A 19,270-nucleotide genomic window follows, 5' to 3' on the forward strand; every position below is an offset into this window, starting at 1 on the left:
AAATTAATGTGGTTGCCATTTCTGCGCCAAACACAAACAAGGCAGAATTTTATAAGAAGTTAGAAGAAAGATTGACAGAAATAGAAGATCAGAAGATAATATTAATAGGAGATTACAATGGTGTAGCAACACCAGAATTGGATAGACTAACCAAAAAGAAGAAAGTTAACCAAGGGAAATTGCCAAGGTCCTTTTTTGATCTGGCAGAAAATTTGGATTTAATAGATGTTTGGAGACATAAACACCCAACCACAAAACAATTTACTTTCTTTTCGGAACCACACCACAGTTGGGGGAGGATAGATCAAATTTGGATTTCAAGGCATCTAACTCCAAGAACATTTAAATGTGAAATACTGCCATGAGCATTATCAGACCATAACCCTATAGTTTTGGAGATAAAAAGCAATGTGCAAAGTACATATAGATGGAGGATGAATGAAAACCTCTTTGAGAAAAAGCCAAGAGCCAAGGAGACTCTGAAAGAATATATTAAATGGAACTTAAATAAAGAAACAGATTTGGATATTGTTTGGGATGCAAGCAAAGCTGTCATGAGAGGTTATCTGACTCAACAAAATAACTATAGAAGAAAATTGAGAGAAAAGAAAAAAGTAGAAATCCTAGCTCAACTGGAAGAATGTGAGAAGAAATTAACGATTAAACACAAAGATGAACAAAACAAACAAGTAATAAAAAGTTGCAAACTCAATTTTCGATATTAGTAAATCAAGAAGTGGAATGGAAAATTAAATTAATGAGACAGGAAGATGGCGAACGACACTTAGTCAGCGTGAGTGTGAGCTCCCTGATTTATCTTTTAAGATTGTTTTAATGAGTATAGAAATCTATTAACTTTTAACTTTAGTTTTTTTGTTTTTAGTTTTAGTTTTAAACTAGTAAGTAGGAGGACGCCTCTTTCTATCGGGGAGACAACCATTGACCTTGAAACTGGGGCGGCTGCATGAAGAGAGAAATGACTAAGCAATTATACAGCCCTGCCTGTGGGAGAGGAACTGGGAAACGTACCAGAGATTCCAGAGATTTAGACGACACAGAGGAACTGCGATGCCTGCCTCTTGCTAAACAAACAAAATTTAGTGAATCTGAAAGTACAAAGGATATTTTTAATATTCCGGTTTCAAACTCTTTCACAAAGGGACTCCACATGGACCCCTCCTGATGGACGCAATACCACACTGGACTTGTACATCAACTGCTTCCGCCACAGAATCCAAACAGATGTGACCAGAAAACACCATCACTTACAACAAAATCTAAACCATGCTGAAAGGAGAGCCATAGATAATCTCAGAAACAACCCAGACATTATAATTAAAGAAGCAGACAAAGGTGGAGCTGTCGTCATCATGAACAAAACTGACTACATTCAGGAGGCTCACAGACAACTTTCCAATACCGCCTTTTACATAAAATTGGACTCAGACCCCACACAAGAATACAAAAAAGAACTCAACAAGATTGTTAAGGAGCTACCCCCACACATCCAAGAACAGATCCTCACCAACACACCAACAGAACCTCGACCAGGAACTTTCTATCTTCTACCTAAAATACACAAACCAGGAAATCCAGGACGCCCCCATCATTTCAGGTATTGGCACTATTACAGTGGGTGTCTCCGGTTATATGGACTCTGTTCTGAAACCATATGCCATCAGTGCTCCCAGCTATGTACGTGACACCACAGATTTTCTGAGGAAAATACAATCTTTAAATAATCTCCCCAACAATACTATACTAGCCACTATGGATGTGGAATCTCTGTATACCAACATCCCACACAACGATGGTTTACAAGCTATAAGGAACACCATTTCAGATAAAACCACAGCGGACTTTGCCACCAAACTCTGCCAATTTGTCCTTACCCACAACAACTTCAAATTCGGTGATGACCTGTTCCTTCAGATCAGCGGCACAGCAATGGCCACCCGCATGGCCCCACAGTATGCCAACATCTTCATGGCAGATTTAGAACAACGTTTCCTAAACTCCTACCCACTCAAACCTCTCTTGTACCTATGATACATTGACGATATTTTTATCATCTGGACACATGGTCAACAGACCCTGGACACCTTCCACCAGAAATTCAATGATTTTCACCCCACAATCAACCTAACAATTAATCAATCTATGCAAGAAATACATTTTTTGGACACTACTATAAAAATACAGGATGGGCGCATAGACACCACCTTATACCGTAAACCAACTGACCGACAAACATATCTACATGCCTCTAGCTACCATCCCAAACATACCAAACAGTCCATTGTATATAGCCAGGCACTACGTTACAGCCGTATCTGTTCCAATTCTACAGACAGAGACTCTCACCTAAGAGATCTACAGCAAACCTTCTTAGAACTAAAATACCCAGCAGATGAAGTTAGACAACAGATCAACAGAGCCAGACTTATACCCAGAGAGAACTTGCTGCAAGACAGACCCAAAAAAGAAAATAACAGAACACCTCTAGTCATCACATACAGCTCCCAAGTTAAAACAGTACAACGCATCATCAGAGATCTACAACCTCTCCTGGACAATGACAGTTCTCTTTCTCAAGCTCTGGGAGGAAGACCTTTCATTGCCTACAGACAGCCACCCAATCTTAAACAACTCCTAACCCACAATAATACTACAACCAGACTTAACACGGACACTGGCACCAGAGCCTGCAATAAACCTAGATGCCAACTTTGCTGCCACATACACCCAGACAACACCATTACTGGCCCCAACAACATCACACATACCATCTCGGGATTATTTAATTGCTCATCGTCTAACATTGTATATACCATCAAATGCCAACAGTGTCCTTCAGCTCTCTATATTGGACAAACAGGCCAAACCTTACGCCAAAGAATAAACGGACATAAATCTGACATCAAGAATCACAAGACAGAGAAACCAGTAGGAGAACACTTCAATCTCCCAGGACATTCTATACAAGATCTCAAAGTAGCTGTTTTACTACAAAGGAATTTCAGAAATAGACTGGAAAGAGAAGCTGCTGAATTGCAACTTATTACCAAACTTAAAACCATGGAGAGACCTGGTCTGAACAAAGACATTGGATTCTTATCTCATTATACATGACAAAGCCATTTTTCACCTTCTCACCCCTTGCTTTTTCCTGTAAGACCTATTGCAGTCGTTAAGAGTCGTCAACAGGCTCATCACAGCTATCTGCCAATCACCCATTCCCACCACCCTTCTGAGTAATACCCCTCCCCACCTTCTCACTATATAGAAGGATCTGGCAACTTCTGTTTCAGTGTATCTGAAGAAGTGTGCATGCACACGAAAGCTCATACCAAGAACTAACTTAGTTGGTCTTTAAGGTGCTACTGGAAGGATTTTGTTTTGTTTTGACTATGGCAGACCAACACGGCTACCTATCTGTTGCTAGCAGAGATGAATGACGAGGAAACCATTGTGAAAGAACCTTTTGATAACCTGCCTACTAAACCTTCAAGCAATAATAATACTGGTATCCACTCGGATGACTGCACTAGAGCCCGTGAAAGCTGCATTGATGAGATACTATTTGAACACTCGACTACTCTAGACCTAGTTGCTAAAACAGTGGACTATATCTTTAAATACATAAAAGACATCCGAGGATCCTTGGAGAAGATTATCTCGCTTGTATCCCTAACAGGTAAAAACAGTTCCCCTGATGTACCACCTGAGATGAAGCCCATACAAATGCCCAGAGCACCCGTTTTACCTCATACCTCCTGTATAATTCCTCAAGTTGCTGGCAAGCAGAAAAGTGAGCCAAGCGAGCAAAATAAGAAGGAACAACACTTTGCACCTCCTTACAAACTGCTGCTGCAAGCTACCAAAATCTGCCTAACGGTTTGCCCCTTTAGAGGCAAGGTGATAAACTGGCATTATAAGAGTGATATAAGGAGACACCTAGCGGAGCTTCTGAGGGTAATCCCTAGCTCTATTGACCTGAAGCATACTGAGCATATTAGCAGCAGACCTCAGAGGCAGAGAGTGCTGCTCTCCTTTAAAACCAAAAAGCTCCCTGCACTTATTATGTCCTCAAGAAGCCTTCTAATTAACTATGGAATCCTTGCTACAAGAGTCTTTACCAATGCCAAGATCTGCCCCCTCTTACCAAACTGCTTGTTCAAAAAGAAAGCAGACAAGTCTGAGGGTCCGCCAATTGCCACGACCCCAACTCCCCTGGCCGCAGATCTAATCTGCCAGCGGAGGAAGGTTAGACTTGGCCCCCTTGCCTGAGTGGGATCCTGTTACCTGCTCTGAAGTGGAAACACTTATAGGCCAATTTGAGGCGGGCAAGGCACCCGGAGACGATCTTATTTCCATAGATGTTATTAAAGCCAATAAAGATTGGTGGTGTCCACCCCTAGCAGCTCTTTTTACTTATATAAACAAAACAGCACAATTTCCTCCAAGCTGGAACTCTGCACTGATTGTGTTAATTCACAAGAAAGGGCTGCGCACAGACCCAGCCAATTTTAGACCAATTAGCCTGCTAAATGTTATCGGGAAGATCTATTCAAGATTTCTACTTTACAAATTAACGACCTGGATGGAAAGCAACAATATCATCGCAGAGGAACAGGCGGGTTTCCGAGCCGGAAGATCAACAACAGACCAAATCTTAATCCTAAATCACTTGGCCACCAAGTACGCTGGCAATGGCCTAAAAGCCCTCCACGTCGCCTTTATAGACTTTAAGCAGGCCTTTGATCTAATTCCCAGGAACCAGCTATGGACAAAATTGGCAGCGACATCTATCGACCACCGCCTTCTCCTGCTGATTATTAATTTGCATACAAATACCCTCCTGAGGATTAGGCTAGATAGTAAGGGGCTAGTCTCTAATCCGGTTGCCACCACTAGGGGGGTAAGACAGGGCTGTTTGCTTTCCCCTGCTTTGTTTAATTTCTATATTAATTCGCTAGTGGTTCATATGGCAAATGCTGATTTCCATCCATCAAAACTGGCAGGACGAGCCTTGAATGTCCTACTGTATGCGGACGATGCCGCCCTATTAGCTACCTCCCCCATCAGATTAAGGAGGATGCTTCGAGCTCTTCATGAATATGAGACCCAACACGAGCTCCAACTAAATTATGCCAAGACCAAAATAATGGTCTTTGCTGCTCGACTGAAACCTAATTTATGGTCAATTAATGGTATCCCTTTAGAGCAGGTCAGTTGCTTCAAATACCTGGGTCAGGTTGTAAGATCAAATAGGTCCTTCTTGGCGCACAGAGAATACATAGCCTCGAACGCATCCAAAGCAGCCTTGGTGATTAGAACCCTGTACGCCAAGAAACAGGCACAAACTGTTAAAGTTGCCTTGCGACTTTTTAAAATGAAAGTCCTCCCTCTTCTGCTGGTGGGCATTGCCTTGGGCTCACGTAGGAACTTTGAAAAATTGGAATCTATCCAAACCCAATTCCTCAGGGACATACTCAGGATCCCCCCCTCCGTGGCAGGCGCGATCATGAGATTGGAAACCGGTTGTCAAGCCTTTAGGTATGTGGCCCTGAAAGCGAAGTTATGGCTATGGCTCAAGCTCTGTTTCAGACCGGTGGGTTTGGCCCCCTTGATTCTGAGGGATAACTTTAAATCTCCATGGGAAGGGGAGATAGTGGAGGAAGTGCAGAAGTGTGGGTTGTCCTCCCTTTATATAGAGTCCATGACGTATAGCCACGCAAAGGCGGTGATCGCTCAAAGATTAAGGGATATTGCCAGACAGGAGGACATAGCCTGTGTGAAACCTGGGTTGTTTCTGGGGGAGCAGTTGTATCGGGCTGCTCCAGCTCGCTACCTGGCGGATATCCACTACGTGGAATACCGCAGACTATTTACTGCGACTAGGCTGAATGTTCTTGACTCGGCGGTTCTGAAGGGAAGATATGGAGGAGTCCCATATGACCAGAGATTATGCCACTGTGCATTGGGTGAGGTAGAATCCACAGAGCACATTTTACTGAGCTGTCTCATCTACAACGATTTAATACAGTACCTTATAACTCCATACTTACCCCAGCTCAGTTCCCGACAAAGAGGAAAGCAGACAGCATATCTGCTAAATAAGTCTTCTGGGAAAACAACTTTGTCAGTGGCTAAATTCCTTTTCCTGGCACTCAAGTGTCGGAAACGTATAACTGAATGCTTTGATGTGGGTTATCTGTGAGAGGTCTAGTACTGTGGCCCTACCTTATTTATGTACCCCTATGATGTTATAGTTTATAATTATTGTGCAATGTTTTATTTCTGACTATCGGTTGAATAAAGGAAATTGAATTGAATTAATGAGACAGAATTTTTTTGAATCAGCCAATAAAACAGGAAAACTTTTGGCATGGCAATTACGAAAAAGACAGAAACAAAGTGTGATAAATAAAATAAAAGTAGGAGAACACCAAATAGAAGATCTGAAGGAAATAAAGAAAACCTTTCAGAAATTTTATGAAGAATTATATAAGAAAGAGAACGAAGAGATAAGTAAAATAGGAGAATATTTAGAAGATTACAAAGGGAAACAAATAACAGAGGAAGAAAGAGAACAACTGAATAAACCAATAACAAAAGAAGAGATTCAAAGTGCAATAAAAAAGATGAAAATAGGTAAAGCCCCAGGCCCGGACGGACTTTCAGCAAAATATTATAAAATCTTAGAGGACCAACTAACCCCTGTATTGTGTGATGTTATGAATAACATTTTGCAAGGAGGAAATATACCAAGAACATGGAAAGCAGCACACATAACTTTGATGCCTAAACCAGAAGCTGACAGACAAAATATTAAAAATTATAGACCCATCTCAGTGTTAAACAATGATTATAAAATTTTCACAGAAATTTTGGCAAACAGATTGAAAAGAAGTTTAAAAGATCTTATACACAAGGATCAAGCTGGGTTTCTCCCAGACAGACAGCTCAAAGACAATGTGAGGCATATTGTAGATATTACAGAATATTTAGAAGTTAAAAACGAAATACCAGCTGCGTTAATATTTATTGATGCAGAAAAAGCGTTTGACTTGGCAATTATCATGGCAATTTTTGTTAAAAAGTATGGAGGCAATGGGGATAGAGGGCACGTTTATGAAGGCTATAAGAGCTATATATTCTGACCAAACAGCTAAATTGATTGTAAATAATAATCTGAGAAAGTCATTTGACATCATGAAAGGAACGAGACAGGGATGCCCTCTATCCCCCTTGCTGTTTATAATGGTGCTGGAGGTAATAGCAAACAGAATAAGAAAAACACTGGAGATACGTGGAGTCAAAATTGGTATTAAGGAGTTCAAACTGAAGGCCTATGGGGACGATTTGGTATTATCGTTAGAGGAACCTCAAACAAGTGTTGGTAAAGTTTTGGAAGAATTAGAAGAATTTGGTACATTATCAGGCTTCAAATTAAACAAAGTAAAGACTAAAATGATGGTTAAAAATATGTAAAGGAATATGAGAGAGCAATTGGAACAAAAGTACGGAATCAAAGCAGTGAAAAAAGTAAAATATTTAGGGATCTGGGTAACAATGAAAAACATCAATTTAAGTAGTAACAATGGAAAGAGATCAAAAGAGATTTGGATACATGGAATAGATTAAAGTTGTATTGGACCGGGAGAATAGCAGCAATTAAAATGAACATCTTCCCGAAAATGTTGAATAACATTTTTCAAACGATCCCTGTAATTAGGGGATCTTATCAATTTAAGGACTGGCAAAAAACCCCTCTCAAAATTCATTTGGCAAGGGAAGAGACTGAGGATCAAATTCCAGTTATTAACGGACCGTAAGGAAAGAGTTGGATTTTCCGTACCAAATTTAAGACTATACTACGAAGCTTCCTGTTTATGTTGGATTAAGGAATGGATTATTTTAGAGAATACGGATTTACTGGACTTGGAAGGATTCAACAATAGATATGGTTGGCATGCCTATTTGTGGCATAACAAGGGGGAAGTCCATAAAGGTTTCTTGAATCATATTTTCAGAAGTGCCCTACATGAGGTGTGGGGGAAAAACAAAAGCCTCTTAGAAAGAAACACCCCTTGGTGGCTATCTCCTATAGATATTTTAACAACAAAAAACTGTATATGGAAGGAAAGAGAATAACATATGAAGCTATATTAGTAAAAACAGAGAGAGGATGGAAAATTAAAACATATGAAGAATTAAAAGATGGGCTGACAGGGTGGCTACAGTATCACCAGGTAAATGGTTTCTGGAATGAGGATAAAAAACTAGGAATTAGTGATAAAAAATCTAAATATCAAATAGAAATTTTGGAAGGAAAAACAAAACTGTTATCTAAGATGTACAATTTTCTATTAGAATGGGATACTAAAGATGAGTTAATAAAGGAAGTGATGGTAAAGTGGGCAATCGATTTCGGTTACAACATACGAGTATGATAAATGGGTAAAGCTGTGGAATAAAGGGATGAAATTCACGGCATGTTCAACTTTAAGGGAAAACCTGGAAAAAATGATGTACTGGTGGTATATTTGTTCAGTTTCTGTTAATTGATTCTCATGGGAAACTTACAGATTCTGGCTTCGCACAATTAACTCAGGGCAGTGTCAATTTACTCTTGGCAGAAAGCCCAGGTCTGCTTGACCTAGAAACTACTTACTCTGATTGGTTAACGACCAGCACTCAACTCTGTTATCTAGGGATTGCTAGCACAGTGTGATGTGAGGTGTGTTAGGAGTTGGAGTAGAAGTGCTGTGTATGATTTTGAGAGAGAGAGAGAGAAAGGATTTATTTTGCTTTTATTTGTATGCAGAAACTCTGCTGGTTTTATTTTTTCCTTTTTAATAAATCCTGTAAATAGTTATTCTGAGTCTAGCTGACTAGTCATTACCGCCGGAACTAGCTTCTTCGCTGTGCAGGAAAACTCTGCTACGTTTGGGCTAAAGCCAATAGGGCTATGCCTGACACTTCAAAGTTCCATGAATATTACCCCGGTCAAATTAGCGAAAATGTACAAAACGGGTAACAAAGCTTGTTGGAAATGTAAGTGTAAGGATGGGGATCTCTACCACATGTGGTGGGTATGTGATGAAATGAAAAAATTCTGGGAGCTTATATATAATGAATTAAAGAAACTTTTTAGATATACCTTCCCAAAAAAGCCAGAGGCATTTTTATTAGGAATAATAGGTGATGAAATAAAAAAGGAGGATCAAAAGTTATTTCAATACGCAACGGTGGCAGCTAGGGTTCTTGTAGCCCCAAAATGGAAGTTATCAGAGATCCCTACAGTTATGGAATGGCAGGCAAAATTATTTGAATATACGGAATTAGCGAAAATGACATATAAAATCCGACACCCAAAAGGGGCAAAGTTTATAGAAGATTGGAGTAAATTTGTAACGTATATAGAATGTAATTGTGGAAGTTTAAGAACTACAGCAGGACTAATATAAATCTTGCGACATGTACAGAAACGTAAAAGAAACTGTAAGAGAAGAGGTACTTCAAGAAAACCGCAACTGGGAAGGAAGGAAGTCGAGGCGTGACTCAGCACAATGTAAATAAGACGATATTAAGATTGATTGTAAAGATTGTTTTATTTTGTTTTTGTTTTTTGTTTATTGAAAAATGTCGATTAAAAGCATTTAAAAAAAACAAAAACAAAGGCATGGGCTTCATGCTGAAAATTATAGGTGGGCCTTCCAGAAGGGGGATAAGTCCAGCCCCTTAGACAGTCTTTCTGTGTCTTCCACGAAAATGGCTCAAAATTTTGACTTGTGGCTTTCAGCTGAAGGCATTGATACTTTTGAAGGACTAAGGCAATTGATGTTAAAATAACAGTTTATGCGCCAATTGCCTCCTGAGATTGCGAACCTGGTCACTGATCAACACCCCGCTACTTTGGACCAAGCGACCGAATTCGCAGAGTCATTTAAACTGAACTGGTCCCATTTGGCGAATAGAGGACCGTCGGGAGGGAATAGAGTGGCGGCGTCAGCTCCAGCCAGGAGATCTGATCCTCCCACCAAAGACCAAAGTAAAGTCACTCCCATACCTGCAAAAGACTCCTTTGTAGCGGGAGTGGATCGCTCTAAACTTGCTCCTAGTTTGGGACTGTTTCTATTGTAAAAAAACCGGGCCATGTGAAGGCAGCTTGCCCTCAATTGAGTGATAAAAAGCCTCCAGCTCTGACATTAACCCCTGCGGTGTGCATGATCCAGCGACCAGCGGAGGATTGGGAGGCGGAGCAGCAAAGTTCAGGAGCTGGAAAAAACCCAGATCCGGATGGAAAGGGTGGGGCAGCGCCTGACGCGTTAGTTCCTAAGACTGCAAACGCCGTTACAGTGGGGCCTGTGAGTACAGGAGCAGGACCAAGGGTGCCACATGTTAATTGGGCTAATCTGGAATTTTCAGCACCCATTGAAATAAAGTTGTTGTTAACTCGTATCAAGATACAGGGTCTGATATCACCAGCGTATCCAGAGATTTGGTTTTGCCCATACAGATGCAGCCTAAACCCTTGAAGATCAGCCCGTATGGCGTAAATGAGATTTTCCAGCCTACCTCCATCGTCCCTGTTTCCTATAAAGGTTATACTGGAAACCAACTTGTTATAGTACTAAAGCAAGAGGAGGAGGGTTGCCCCTATGCTATTCATATAATCAGTTAGCAGTTATCAATATATTCACATATGCTCACATATAACCAGAGCCTTACAGTGATTTTTATAATCCATTTGAATCATAAAAAGCTTTTGCCTAGTCTAACAGAAAACTGCTTGAAACCGCAAGTTCAGAGAAGGACCTTTCCCTCAGTGCTTTCTTGCACCCTAGAGAAAGGGGAAGCTATAAATCAGAAGATGCTGGTACATCTCCCCCCCCCCTCAGCTCTAGACTAATTCTGGACACGAAACAGGAAGGGCTGACCACAATACCCCTTACATGAACAGATGCACGGGGGAGTTAGCGCCAGGAGATCCCCTCCTAGCTGAAGTTTCAATTCCCTGTTCCATCAACTAGGAAAAAGGTCAGACTGTACAGACAAGAAAGCAGAACTTGGGAGTTGTACTCTGCGCACGGACAAGAGCATGGCAGAAGCATGCTCATTAGTTATTTTTCGCTGGCGTTCGTGATTGTCTCATGATTGTCTCATGATCTGTGATGCTGCACTCAGGTATATAACTCCTGAACTTGAATCCTTTGGGGTCCCAGTCTTTTGGAAAGGATTCCAACCGGGTCCATTATTGCTCAGCAATAAACCTCACCTTCTTTTTCTCCAATTTGCTGTGTCTGTCAATCCTTTGCCTCCACTAAGTGGGTACCATTTTAAAAATATTTGCAACAAATTGGTGCCGTGACTCGGATGACAGGCCAGTAGGGTACCTTTTTACCCAAAAGCCTTGCCCAGTTGGGTGGGGCGACCACGTCGTTGGACTGCTCACCTCCAGGCGCCACCGGACTATTTCCGAGGAGAGGATCAGCTTTTCCTCCTCTTGCTTTAGTACATGACCCTGAGGTGTGTAAAAGCCCTGTTTTGGTGGGAAATGATTTGGGGTTTCAGGTTTACTTGCAGCAGCAGTTAACAGTAAATTCTGTAACCATAGAAACCCCCTCCATCTCATCCTAGGTAGGCACAGGGGTTTTTTTTTTGGTTTTTTTATTAAATTTGCTTAGTAACATAGCATTATTATATATATTCTATAAAACAAAGAATACAGAACAAAATTCATTCATACTACAATGCCTAACTACATAACATTAATATATATGGTTTCTGGAAAAAAGGCTTACATAACAAAATCAATTCAAAATACCATCCGGTTTACTTCCCCCCCCTCCCCACTCCAGCCCTCCCCACCCCCGGTCAGGCCTTCCTTCTTCATATCTTTATCCATGTACACAGTCTGTTCATTCGAGCTTGTATGTTAGGGTTGGCTTCCCCTCTTTCTATCAAGTTCCTGTAGAATGCCAATTTATTTGTGATTCTTTGGCATTTATTTTCCCATCTATCCTCTGCCACTATCTGTGCGAATATTTCTGACTGTACGTATTCAAAAACATAATCATTCCATTTGGCCTTTTCTTTCAATCCCAAAGCAGTAACTGCCATTCCAGCTAGAATCATAATCTTGTACAACTCTTGCTTATTACTTGGCACAAATGGTATATATAGTGAAAGGGTTTAGTCCCAAATGCTGGCATTGTGGTCAGGAAAAAGGACTATATTCACACATGTGGTGGGAATGTAATCTGGTTAAGGAATATTGGCAAAAGATTATAAAGGTAATTTCTGTATTATTTCAAATAAACATAGAAGTTAATAGGGATTTGTTATTTTCGGGAATACTGGGAAATAAAAGCACAGGGTTGAATGGAAAATCTGGAGGGGAGGGAAAGCCCTCGACACTCAATCCGGAGTCAGTTGAGGAGTTTTACGCTTCTGCTGGATTGGGAGACCTGGGACAGTTTGCAGCAGAGCAAAGATCGGATCCTTCCCTACAGGATTGTCGGGAGGCGGTTGGAGCTCCGCTTCAAGGAGAAAAGAGGGTCCAATTTGTGTATCAAAGGGGACTCTTATATCGCCAGTTCGCACCAAAGAAAGTGAAGGACAAGGATTTTGTTTTGCAGTTGGTGGTTCCGGAGAAGAAAAGATCAACGGTCCTGAGCCTGGCCCATGAGGACAGTTTGGCAGGACACATGGGTTTGCAAAAAACTTTAGAGAGACTCAGTCGTTACTTTTATTGGCCTGATGTGGGCTTAGGCTGCATCTGTAATTTCACTCAGATTTGGTAGTTCTGTTCTTCTCTTAAACTAAAATGGCTGGGGGGATTCCAGTGGACCAATGCAGGATTCAGGATTGGTCAAATTATAGTTAATTTTAATCTTGCATATTGTAATGTTTGCATGTAACTGGTATTCTCCAACACATATTCTATTTTCCCTGGCATTTAGGCATTTCCCCTAGCTAATACAGTCTGAATAAATCTATCCAAATGGATTTTAGCCTCATTGGACTTTAACACAGTGTGATAGGAATTTTGAGGTCTTAGATATATGGAAATGTTCATAAATGTACCAACCAAGCACGTACATAGATCGGCACAGGAAGGCCAACTTGGAACCATTTTGATTCCTAAACTGAGCAAATGTTTTCTCTGCAAGGTCAAAGTGGGAAACCTCCTATTGCCTCTTTCCTCACAAATCCTATCTTAAGGGCGCATTTAAGATATGAATAGGGTGTGAGCCTGTGACCTGGCCCAGGAAATAAGTATTTATCTTTACAAAAAACAAGCCAGGCTCCCCAGCAAATCCAATCAAGTAACCTGCCAGACAGGAGATAAACAACAGGAGAAAAACAACATTCAAATTTCTGTTTTAAGACCGCCTTTTCTGTGATGTAGGTATGAGGTATCTGAGCGGTGGTCTTGATCTAAGGTAAAGGTAAAGGTACCCCTGCCCGTACGGGCCAGTCTTGACAGACTCTGGGGTTGTGCGCCCATCTCACTTAAGAGGCCGGGGGCCAGCGCTGTCCAGAGACACTTCCGGGTTACGTGGCCAGCATGACATTGCTGCTCTGGCGAGCCAGAGCCGCACACGGAATGCCGTTTACCTTCCCGCTGGTAAGCGGTCCCTATTTATCTACTTGCACTTTGATGTGCTTTCGAACTGCTAGGTTGGCAGGCGCTGGGACTGAGCAACGGGAGCGCACCCCACCGCGGGGATTTGAACCGCCGACCTTTCGATCGGCAAGCCCTAGGCGCTGAGGCTTTTACCCACAGCGCCACCCGCGTCCCTTGATCTAGAGGGTGGCAATTTCAAAAGTCTTTATAAGGCCTTGCGTGCCATTGTTCTGGGTTCCTCCTCCTTTCCTGCATGTGAGGGGAGCACCTGTTGCAACAGATCAATAAAGATCAGGCTTACTAGTTGCTTTGCTTCTCAGTATTCTCTGGTTGGCCTCTGTTATTCTCTCCTACCAATAGGGAACCTATGTAAGGACTCTTGGATACCCCATAAGGGATAAGTGCAATTTTTGTTTACAACAACGGTCACTACCTTCTTGTTATAATTCAGGAAACTCAACTGTCAAATGGCAATTATTTAACACAAGATCGATTTACAGCATTAAATTACCTGTCTCTTGTGTAGCACCCTGCTTGTGGTTAACGCTTAGCTGGAATGAAATATTCAACGCAGCAATAGAGAAATTAAAATAATAATTTATTTGTCAGACAAATAAATGAGAGGCACAGTGGTATATGGTTACCAAGCTCTGGCCTGCCCTCCTGCCATTATGGCCAGCACTTATATTCCCTTAATCCAGCCCCCTTTGCTCCTCCTTGGGCTGCCTCTGTCCAATCAGCCTGGTTGGATTTCCTATTGGCTGATTGCTATAACCAATCCTAAAAGATACACCCATATCCTCCTGTCCTTATATGGAACACAAAGAGCTATATATTGTTACATCTATAAATGACAAATAAGTAGTAATATATCTTACATGTGTCTCAACAAGGAATCTTAATTACCAGCTCACCTCTTGCCCTCCTTGCCCTATTGCCTTCTAAAACAAATGGTTAATCTTAAATTTTTATCTTAAACATATGTCAAGGATCTTGAGTTCACATCAACATTGAAAGATCTCCTTCATTTGAAGGTTTCTAAACAAATGCCTGACAACTATATATCAGGAGTGCTCGATTGGCGTCTCCTGTCTGGCAGGGGAGCTAGGCTGGTGGCTGACTTAATTTCAGGATAAATACAACTCTTACAACTATATGAAATAAGAATCTAGCATTTCTTAAATCCTTTGCATAATTACATTTAAGCCAATATATTTAATACATAACATAGGTAGCCTTTTAAAAGGAATAAGGTCTTTGTAAAGTTAAAAAGGAACTCAGTATAAAAAACCAGCTTCAAAAGAAGCCTCTTCAGTTTACACCCCCCCTTCAGCCAGCTGCTTTTCCCATTAGCTCTTCCCAACATTTATTGCCCTTTAACTCTCTCAGTTTAAGAAAGAAACAGCTTTAGAAAAAGACTTCTCAAAAATGCTCTCTTTCTGCCAGCTAGATGCTTCTCCATTGCTCTTGGCCTTTTTAACCTTAGGAAGAAGATCTGGCTCATTTTACTGGGAGGCACATTGGTATTATTTTACTATTTACTCATTCCTAATTATGTTTATCTCTGCTTTTTTTATCTTCTGTAACATGTAGGGTCAGTGTCCTCGCTTTCAGCCTGTAATTTCCTTTTTACGACTTTGAGAATTGTTTTCTGCTATAAATCAAGGGGCCCCTTGTCTAGGAGGAAAACATTGCCAAGGTTCTCTAAGCAGCTGGTCTTCTGCCTGGCATGAAACATTTGTGAATTTAAGCCCATTTTAGACTTTATGAACCTGATCAAAATATAAGTCAATATAAGCTTTGATTAAAAATACATTCTATATTCAGATGCCTCACTTGGACACAGGTAAGAGGTACACAGCCCCCTAAAGTCAGTTAGAGCCTAAGAAACGCAAAATGACTTAAACACAGTTTTAAATTTTATGGGGAAATCTCCCACTGATTACTGAAAGATTGAATTATAGTGAAGTTCAGGTAATAAAAACATATGTATTGTAAAACAGCTAACAAAACGAAGTAAAAAGCAAACATCAGAAAAGAAGGGTGGTAAGTCAAAATTTTGTTGAGGAGGGGAATTTAAGACAATGTTTTGGAGATTTAATAAAAACAAGATAAAAGGAAAATCTCAACTCTGAAAATAATCTAGGGTTGCAAGGTTTTAAAAGTCTACAAAGTTTTCAGCTTCCTTCCAAAGACTCCAAGCCAGGGAATGGTTTACAATCTCAGGGTGAGAGGACACAGCAAATAAATCTGTGCTAAACTAGTATCCCCACCAGCCCCGCCCTTCAAAGACCAGTTAAACCATTCAAAAAGCTGAGCCCCACAAACCAATGTAGCCCTCCTGAGTGGCTAACAGTATCACACGGTTGAGTTTTTATAGCATAAAGAACGGGAGCAATTATTGCTTAATTTCTTGCAAACTACCCAATATTCTTGTAGCAAACTTCCTCTCTGCATTTGCCTAGGAAGTGACACACCTCAGAGATCCTCCCAAACTAAATTCTTTTTTGTGCTCTCCGCCCTCTACAAATGCCTCGGCTGGTGTGTTTTTGTGTGTGTGTTTTGTTTGCAATAAGCAGCGGCAGCCAATAACTTTCAAAATGAGATTTAATGCTAAAAATTCCTCCACCCAAAAGCCTTAGTTGCAAAACCTTGCATTTAGCAAGGTGAAAACTGATGAAAACTGCCCTCAGTCCCTCCCTCCTCATCCAGATTCACTTGAATAAATTCCTGCAGTTTAATTGGAAAATACAGGATCTTGCTCGAGCTAGCCAGACTGTTCTTAAACTTTCCTCCTCAGAATTTTTATTCTTATTTTCCTTCCTTTGCCATTTCCACACCCACCTTGTGGTTTTCAAGGCTGCAGCCCAGACTGCATTTTATCTGCAAAATACCGTAATCCTCTGCAAACAGGATAGTGCAAGAACACATCTGCTGCAGAAAAATTTGTTTGCCAGGAGGCTGTTTCTGCAAACATCCTGGGTTAATCTGAAACCACAGGAATACTGTGTTTCATCACATAAAAGAGGCTGCACTTGTGTTGCTTGCAAGTAAGTCCTATGGAACTCATGGGGACTTGCTTCTGCACAGACATGAATAAATGCAATTATATCACTGAAGGGTGATGGTTTTTTCCCCTCCGGGCCCTGCCCTCCCTTCTTTGTTAGCTAAAACTAGCGAGGTCGGTTTGTATTCTGGAATTCAACTTCAAACTTGAGGCTCAGAAACGTAAGATGAGACTTGGTGCGGTCACGCTCTTTTGCATGCTAATTATTATTATTTTGGTCTTTATATAGTTTTATTTAATATACATCCTAAACAGAGGATGGACAAGCTCAGAACATTAACATTGCAGCAAATCTTGCCTCAGTTTGGGGCTTTCCTGCAGACCTAAATTGGAGCGCTCACGTGAATAATGGTTTCTCTTTAAAAAATAAAATAAAATCCCTATAACTGAAGAGAAGCCAGACCAGCCAAATTTGTATAATAAGTCATTTTCCTGTGCTCTCAGTTAGAAGCACTGATAGCCCCCTGGGTATAGGGAGGTATATAAATTCAACTAATAATAATTATAATAATAATTAGATGCACCCAAAACAGCATTTTCTGCACTGACTGGAAGGAACAGCAGAATTTCAGACAAGGGAGCTCCCTAACCTCACTGGGAGATACCAGGGATTGAACCTGAAACCTTCTGCATTCAAAGGAGATGCTTAAATGAACAATAAACCTAAAGCTTCCCTCATCTTCACATCTATTACAATTGTTGCTGATATTGATATCCCAACCTTCTTCCCACACTGGGGGCTCGAGGCAGCTTAGGCAAATTAAAACAGATAAAATTGCAAAAAAAACAAACCGACCCAAAAAACTAAGAACGTGAAAGAGAAGCTCAAAAGCAAGCAAGGTCTAGTAGAATTAAAATAGTATATTTTTTAAAAAGCAAAAATTTCACAGTCAGCAAAGCAGCACTGCTCTGTCAAAAGCCCTTTCCTTTTAGGAACCACCAGTAGCATTACGTGCTTTGATAAATGTTCTCTAGATTTCTGCATCGAGGGACCCTCCGCCCGCAACATCCACACCCCACCAACCCAAGCCTTTGCTCATCTCAGTGAAGGCCAGCAGTTTGGGAAGTCAGCCTTTAAATAGCAATAAAGCTTCACATCACCTGCAGGGGAGGACCAAACTGGCAGAGGGAGGTGGTTAACCCTTGGCTCGCCCAAGATGCTTTCTGGAAGGGAATCTGTCCCTTACCTCATTAAGCTGCTGATAGCCCCACGGAGGCAGAAAAGGGAAAGACCCATATTATACCTCTTATTTTTCCCAGCAGAGCTAATAACAGGTTATTAGTTTCAGGTGTGCATTGGTACAAGAGAGAGATTTCAGCTGGGAAATTGGTAAGAGAGGAGGATGTTTATTACATAAAATAGTGTTTAAAAAATGAAAATCTGGACACTTGTTGAGCTTTTTTTGCAAAAGCTCCAAAAAAGATGAAGCTTTTGAGCTATGTTTTGGGGACAATTCACCAAACAAAAAAGAGTTTTTTCTTTTCTTTTTTATGATTTTATTTCAGTTTTATACATTTCAATAGTTTTACGATCATTTTAACATTTCAAAACTCGACTTCCTTCCCCCTCTTTCTGCGGTTCCCTGAATTTGTTTTATATATATATATTTTCTGCACATTCCAAATTAACATAATGGTCTGGTGCGTCTTATAGAGCGAAAAATACGGTAGTTACTCAGAAGTAAGCCTTGCTGGATTCAATGGGGCTCACTCCCAGGTAAGGCGGGGCTGGACTAAACCACCCCCTCAGGGTCTCTTCCATCTCTACATTTCTAACTCTTGCTGGATCCAGGACCCAAGGAATTAGATGTGACTCGGGCATCATACAGACTAACCTGCTAAACTCAATGTATTCATGTGATTGGCTTGCTCAGGAGTTCCATCGTCTGACTACGTGCTGCATATAACCCTTGCATTTTGAAAAAGCTCCAGCAAGTCTTTGCCGTATAAGTTGAATGGTTATGGGCCATTAAGCATAACAAGGGTCTAAACCTTTCCGTTCTAACCCAGGGGTAGGCAACCTAAGGCCCAGGGGCCGGATGCGGCCCAATCACCTTCTCAATTGGGCCTGCAGACGGTCCGGAAATCCGGGTGTTTTTACATGAGTAGAATGTGCCCTTTTACAGTGGTGCCTCGTAAGACGAAATTAATTCGTTCCGCGAGTTTTTTCGTCTTGCGATTTTTTTCGTCTTGCGAAACACGGTGTTGGAAAAGTTTTGGAAAAGCTTCAAAAACTACCAAAGTCTTCAAAAACCTCAAAAAAGGCTACCACACCGCGTGCTATGAGTTGCTCCTCGAAGTCGTCGCAACTGTATTAACGGTGTTAAGAAAAAGGAAACAAACTTGCAAGACGTTTCCATAGGGAAAATCATCTTGCGAAGCAGCTCAAAAAACCCTTTCGTCTAGCGAGTTTTCCGTCTTGCAAGGCATTCGTCTTGCAAGGTACCACTGTATTTAAAATGCATCTCTGGGTTATTTTCGGGGCCTGCCTGGTATTTTACATGAGTAGAATATGTGCTTTTATTTAAAATGCATCTCTGGGTTATTTGTGGGGCCTGCCT

This window comes from Podarcis muralis, chromosome 1, assembly GCF_964188315.1.
Source record: "Podarcis muralis chromosome 1, rPodMur119.hap1.1, whole genome shotgun sequence".
NCBI classification, from domain to species: domain Eukaryota; kingdom Metazoa; phylum Chordata; class Lepidosauria; order Squamata; family Lacertidae; genus Podarcis; species Podarcis muralis.